At 39.7% G+C, this 7,549-nt stretch overlaps 1 non-coding gene across 1 annotated transcript; it reads left to right on the plus strand.

The window, feature by feature from the left end:
- The first annotated feature begins 716 nt into the window (after positions 1–716).
- LOC124693945 lies at positions 717–933 on the plus strand. Its single transcript, XR_007000384.1, has one exon. It is a non-coding gene; the product is annotated as a small nucleolar RNA U3 (small nucleolar RNA).
- The last annotated feature ends 6,616 nt before the right edge of the window (positions 934–7,549 follow it).

The raw sequence follows: 7,549 nt of genomic DNA on the forward strand, positions 1-7,549 counted from the left end.
TACAGTGCTACACCAAGACAGCTTCAGGTTCAGAACCAGTGCCATGGCTTATAGTCTGCTGACTATTTTCACAACTCCCTGCCCACTTTTTATCTTTTGTGTCCAAATTTCCAATATCCCTCATGCCCCCTTCCTTTTCAAGCCATGAGCAAGCCAGCAAGGGCCAAACAGGATCTAGTTCAGTGTGGAACGGATGGGGGCTACCTTCACAGAGAGCATGAACTCGCGGCACTGGCCACCTACGGCGTCGGTGAGGAGGCCCTGCGAGTTTCCCAGCTCCTCCATGACCGCCCCTGCGAGCTCCAGCACCAGCACTATCTGCTGCAAAGGCACAGACAGACAAACAAACACGCTACAGGATTCAAGAACCGAACAATCGGCCTAGAGAAGAGAAACGCGAAATTTGGCTGCACGGGTCACCTTCTCAACGTGGTGGAGGCGCTGCAGTGAGCTGCTCTGGCCCTGCGGAACCATTGCCGCCGGCGAGGAAGAGAGAAAGGTGGGAGCAGCGGCGAAGGGGACTGGAGGTCTAGGAGCGACGGCACGGTAGGCAGGTGCTGTGATGGGCTTTCTAATCTCAGCCCGTTCAGAAGCCCCGCATTCGGCAGAAAAGCCCGACATGAATACGAAGTGGCTGAATGGAGCAAAGATAGTCCCACCTCGGAAGTGGAGGAACGATTCGACCAGGTTAAATAGCGTGCTCTCACCCACCCAGCACGACCTTACTTGAACAGGATCTGTTCTATAGGATCGTACCGCTGCATCCTTGACTAATAAGGAGGCAAGCACTTAAGCTTGGTTGATGACATCTGACCTGTGGGCCAGAGCGTGATTAACGGTTTGGACCAGTTGCCAGCTGATCCGTGACTGTAGAGGATCGTTCCTGTTCAGCTCAGGCTGAGTCAGGGTGGCCCACAGGTTGTCTGACAGGCTCAATTTTTTAATTTTTGTCCCTTCTGTTCAGCTTAAACTGAATGAGGCTGCTGTGCACCTGCCAACTCGCTACAAAAGAGAAGAAATTATGTTGTGTACAATAAACATGACTTTTTGCAAGCTAGAACTTGAATTTATCATCGTGCTACGGTGCTGTCTAACATATTGAATTCGCTACAAGCGATATCCAAACATATTGCGTTAGAGCATCTCCACCGGTGAACTCTCAAAAAAAATAGTCCCGCATTCGGCAGGTGGAGGCCTTTGCGCCTCCCCCGGTGAACTCTCAAAAAAAATAGAGCATCTCCACCGACCAACGAAAATGGACGCGAAACGACCGTTTGGGGCGGTCGAAATATGCGCCTACACCTTAGCCTAGAGCCCGACGCATAGCGATTGGGCTGTCCGCCGAGATTCCAACGCGCCCAAATTTACGCTGGTAGGGATTTGCGTTGGTAGGGAAATTCCTACACACCGACCAGGTCGGCCGCGCCACAGACCCCATGCGCGGTATGGGCCGTCCTGGTTGGCCCAGATCGCCGTTTATTTCTCTTTTCTGTTTTTTTTTGTTTTTTCTTTCCTTTTTTCTTTTGTGTTTCTTTTTTCCATTTTTTTATTTCAAATTTGGAGAATGTTCAAATATAAAAAATGTTCAAAATTAAAAATATTCAACGTACTCGAAAAATGTTTAAATTGAAAATATGTTCATATTCAAAAAACTTTCAAATTTTGGAAAAAAGGTTCAAATTTTTAAAAAATGTACAATCCTAAAAGTGTTTGAAATTTTAAAATATTTATATTTTTTCGAAAATTTCAGTTTTTTAAAAAAATGAAAAACTTTTGGTTTATAGAAAATACGAATATTAAAAAAATTCAACTTTTGGAAAATGAAAAAATAAAAAAGAAAAGAAAAAGAAAAAGAAAAAACGAAAACAAATAAAAAAGAGGTGAGAGGAAAAGTGGGCCGACCCAACAAGGGGTGTGTGGCGCCTCGTCCATGCCGACCACGTCGGCACACAGCGCGGCGAAACCTATGGCAAATCCTATACACCGACCAGGTCGGTGTATACGGAGCGCCGCACACCCCCGCACCGTTTGGGCCGGCCCATATACAGACTTCTTCGACCTCCTTTCCGCCGCACTCACGCAGCGAGCGTACTGCTTCTTCCTCGTCTTCTCCGCCGCTGAGGGAATCCAATTCCTCTTCTCCGCGCCCTTCTTCGCGCGCGGGTCTGCTTCTTCGGCGGTCTGCTTCGTCGATGGCGGCCGAAGGTCAGTACCTGTTTCCATCTTCTCCCCTTCCCCGGATGAGCACCAATCGATTCCTTCTGATTAGGATTTTTCTCAGTGGAAAGCATAGTTCGCTAGGTTTTTCGTATTGTTTTTTTTCGAGCTCTGCTGCAACCTTGCATGGTTCCGTAGGTTAGAATACCATTTTCATCTGTGTCCCGGCACTTCCCAACGTATCACGTCCATGCTAGCTACCCTGTTGTTTGAGTGGGTTTGCCGAATGTTTAATTTTTTCCATACTATAGCTATTACCGTGTGATTTCTTTTTTGTTCAGATTCGCAGATCAATTTGTTCAAATTTTATCAGAATTTCTGATGTTGTCTTAGGATTGGTTATTCTAGAATTATGTCATGGAACAAATTTGGAAAAATGTATAGCTTCATAAATTTGGCCTAATGGTTAGCAATGCTGTATGATTTGTTAACAACTCTCAGAGGCAGTAGGTTACCAATTAGAAGTTATATGAAGATAGGATGTGGGGGTGGAACATATGACCATTCAATGTTTTGCATAATTTTTGTTCATAAATAAATTTGTTTCTAATAATAGCTAGCATAGATTTAGTAGGAAAGAAACTTACACCACTACCCAGCAATCCTTTCTTATTGAAATATAGCAAAACTGCATGAAAAATTCAGTGAGCAACTTTTAAGGATTGTTTATTTTTATTTTGGTTCTGTAAGGTATTCTTGTACGGAGTACTAGTATGTTCCCTCCATGCTTTTTATGGTTTTTCCCTTTTCCATGGATGTAGATGATCTATTGTAGTCATATGTGTATTTCTACATGGTTCTTGATGCCTAGTTTAATTGTTTTTGATGGTTCTTGAAGGGATGCATTGTAGCTGATATATGTAGTACCATAGAAGTTTCTTTTTTTTTCGTGTAGCAAAAGGAAGCTTTTAACATTTTCATTAATTATATTTATTTTTAATTTAAGTTTGTTTTACGCATCATTGAAAACCATACTCCTTATCTGTTTATGTTTTCCAAAAATAATTTAACCAGCTTGAAATGAGTTAAAGATTGGCTAGTTTGCATGATGCTAAATCTTTTTCAGTCACCTCTCCATTAATTTCTTTGTTTATGTTTTCTGTAAATTAGATCTAAATTTCTGTTCTGTTTAGTTTGAATGATTTAGATCTTTCCAAACTCCTCTTTTTTTCAACTTCAAATGCGATAATCTTTCGCTAGTTTGCAAAATGTTTTACGTATTTATTTGCTTCTCCATAATGGTAGATTATAATTAAAATGTTATGTTGTTTTTCACATGATGGTACATTCATCTTACTTTTTTTACATGTATCATCTATTTCCTTCTGTGTTGTTTCTGTAGTCAACGTCATGGACATTGTTTCGTAATGCAAACCGAGCATACAATCTAGGTTTTCAACGCTCAGATACATGAAAATAGTAAAGAAATTTAATCCTAGCCAAAGGTCTTTCATATCCAAGCATGATTTGGATAATCTATTCAAGCTCCCTGATCACCTTATGGTTCCTATGAATCTCTTGCAATGGCTCGTTGGCCACACTTCAAATGGTGAAGAAAAAAAATCAGCACAAAGAAAAGATTATCAACTTCACTACGGATATGGTGGACAAGGTCCTTGGTTTCCCATGAGGGGTCAAGACATTTGTTATGGAGAGTACCGATCCTGAAATCATCAGTGAAGTGGATGAGATACGCGAGCATAACCTCTTAGGGAAGAAGCAGATAACTGTAATAATCCGTTCATGCTTTTTTTTTTTTTTTTTTTTTTTTGATAAAGGGAATATATTAATATCAAAACGATACCAATTACACCCAGCCTCTGCAACAACGCACCACCCTAATGGCACTACGGATGCACACAGCCAAAAAAAAGAAAAGAAAACTAAGAAACAAAAGTCCCGCTACAGTATCTCGGGCCTAACAACAGCAATACATCCACCGCCAAGACAACACCTGAAATACAGAATCTCCAAAACGACGCCTCCAAGAAGGGAACAGTGCGCGAACACCATCGTCGCTCGATCAATGATCTTAGGTTTTCACCCTAACTGTAATAATCCGTTCATGCTTTTTATAAATGCCCAAGCAAAGAAAACGTTCATGCCAAGAATCCTTTCATGCTTTTTAGAATGTTCAAGGAAGGAAATCATTCATGACAAGAATCTATTCATCCTTTTTTGAAAAGATCATGAAATAAAACTGTTCATCCTAAGGATCTGCTCATTCTCTTAAAATGTTCATGTAAGGAAACCGTTCATGACAAGAATCCGTCTGGTGCCTAGAATTCGTTCATGGTGCCTAGAAATCGTCTAGTTCCTAGAATTCGTTCATGGTTTCCTAATTGTTCATTAAAGGAAACCGTTCAAGACAAGAATCTGTTCATTCTTTTTGAATTTATATTGAATGTACGAAAAACGTTCATTCCATGAATCCTTTCATGATTGAATTGCCTAGAATCCGTTCGTTCAATTTTTTGTTCAAGGAAGGAAACCATTCATGACAAGAATCCGTTCATGTTTTTTATTTATTTTTTGTTCAATGAGGAAAAATTGTTCATGCCTAGAATCCGTTCGGTCCATTTTTTGTTCAAGGACAGAAATCGTTCATGACAAGAATTCGTTCATGGTTTATTTTTTATTTTTTGTTTAATGAGGACAAATTGTTCATGCCTACAATCTGTTTGTTCAATTTTTTTGTTCAAGGAGGGAAACCGTTCATAACAAGAATCCGTTCATTCGTTTTAAACTGTTCATGGAAGGAAGCTGTTCATTCCAAGCACCCGTTCATGCTTTTATAAATGTCCAATCAAAAAAAAAAATTATGAATCCGTTCATGCTTTTATAAATGCCCAAGCAAATAAAGTGTGCATGCCAAAAATCCATTCATGGTTTATTTTAATTTTTTTGTTCAACGAGGAAAAATAGTTCATGGCTAGAATCCGTTTGTTCAATTTTTTGTTTAAGGAGAGAAACCGTTCATGACTAGAATTTGTTGATGGTTTTTTTTTGTTCAATGAGGAAAAATTGCTCATGCCTAGAATCCGTTCATTCAATTTTTTGTTCAAGGAGGGAAACCGTTCATGAATAGAATATGTTCATTATTGTTTTCTTCAATGAGGAAAAAATGTTCATGCCTAGAATCGAACATTTACATGGAAAAAGAATCAACATTTAGATCTTCTAGTGTTAAACAGTATTACAATGTAGCAGTCAGAATAATTTTTGTACACCGTGACCACATTTTGACAAATTCTGTCCTTTGTTAATCTCTACTGGAATTTCGAATTAGACTTTTTTAACCAAGTACGAATTGTTTACTTTGGTCAACAGAAACACTGAAATTATCGTTGTTATTTTTTATTCACTACCTGTACATTCCGAAATGAAATAGTATATGTACATACTGAAAATGAAACAGTACGGGAAACATGCTTTGTATGGAGGAAGGAAAGTTACGGAAACAGGACGGAACCAGGCAAGCCACAAAAAATACGCAAATACCAAAAATGGGCCAAGCCCACCAACAGCCAGGGGTGTGCGGCAGCTCGTGAGCCACCGACCAGGTCGGTGTAAAGCATCCCCCGAAACCTATTCCCCGCTCATAGCTGGCGCTATCTAGCGCTCCGCTCAGAGCGCGATCGGCCTGGGCCGGCCCATTAGCGAGGGTAGAGGTATTTCTTCTTTTCTCTTCAGTTTTGCCGTTTCTTTCTAGTTTTTCCTTTGGTTTTATGTCGTACAATTATTTTTGAACTTTTCAAAATTAGAACTATTTTGAATTTGAACGATTTTTATGTTTGAACTATTTTTTTTTGAACATTTTCAAATCTGAAGATTTTTCCAGTTTGAATTATTTTCATATTTGAACATTTTATAAACATGAACATTTTCAAAATTTTAAATTTGAACATTTTTTATTTTAAACATTTCCAAATCCGAACATTTTTCCAGTTTGAGCTATTTTCTACATTTTTGAAACTTGAACTTTTTCAAATTTTGAAACTTGTTCGCTTCTGAAAATTGTTCGGTTTTTAAACTTTTTGTTCAGAATTTTGTATAGATTTAATTTTATTTCATTTTAAATTTGTATGAATTTAAAAACCCAGAACTGTGCAACTCATGCTGTTAGGCACAAAACAAACAAGAAGGACAGCGACAGAAAAAATAGACCTAGCCTAGTTTAGATTCTTTTAAGTGGAGCCACGCTCCCTCCCGCTTAAAGCGAAGAATAGGCGGTGATCCCTATTCTCCGCTATTGCGGGAGGGATCTAGCTCTCCGCATACCCCCTCATCTATGGGCCTGGTCCAGGAACGGCTCGACTCGCTTGCTTATGTAGCGACAACCGACATAGGGTTTCGTTCCTTCCTCTCTTTTTTCGGTTTTTTATGGATTGTCTGGTTTTTTCGCTCTAGTTTCTAGTTTTGCTGGTCAGTTGTTGTGAAATTTTGAAATCTTCAACCTTTTTTATTTTTGATTTTTTTTTCAACTTTGTACTATTTTAGATTTGAACTCTTTTCGAATTTAAACATTTTTTTAATATGAACATTTTTAATCTGAACAAGTTTTATGTTTGAACAATTATCAGGTTTGAACATTTTCAGATTTGAACCTTTTCAAATTTGAACAATTTTTAAATTAAACATTTTTTGGATTTGAACATTTTCTGAATTTGAACAATTTTTAAATGGGTTTTTTCAAGTTCCAACCATTTTCATATTTAAATTTTACGATTTTGAACAATTTTTAAATTTGAACATCTACAAATTTCAATATTTCTAAAATCTAAACGAAAGAAGAAAAGAACGAGAGAAAGTTTACGTGCGTGACAGGGTTTGGACGTATGTACGTGGACGTGTGGATGTGACATGGGCCGAGCCCATCTTAGATCCACACGTGATTTTTAAGCGGACGCGAACGTCCAAAAGTGACCGCGAGTGTCCGTTTACGTCGCCCTGCGGATATATTTTGTCCGCGCGTCTGTTTGCGTCTAGGTGTGCTTTCAGCGGGGTGACCTATTTTTAGATTTGCAACATATTTAAAAAACAAAGTATATATAGCACGTACGTTAGTTAGTCACGTACGTACCCCTTCGCTCGTGACCTCAGGCTATTAGCGTTAACTACCTCCCGTCGGCGGCCACCTCCGATCTGGCCGCCTCTGTGGCCTTCGGGCCATGGAGGTGGGGCAGATCGCGGCCCTCGTCGGCGGGAGGGCTCCGTTTCCCAGTTTTGGGAGCTTCGTTTCCCGTCTTTAGGGCTTTTGTTTGTAGGGGCGGCGCTCAGGTGGTGGTGGCGGCGCCTCGTGCAATAATATTTCCCCGGCTTCAACCCCATC

The sequence above is a fragment of the Lolium rigidum genome, chromosome 2 (genome assembly GCF_022539505.1).
Source record: "Lolium rigidum isolate FL_2022 chromosome 2, APGP_CSIRO_Lrig_0.1, whole genome shotgun sequence".
NCBI lineage: Eukaryota > Viridiplantae > Streptophyta > Magnoliopsida > Poales > Poaceae > Lolium > Lolium rigidum.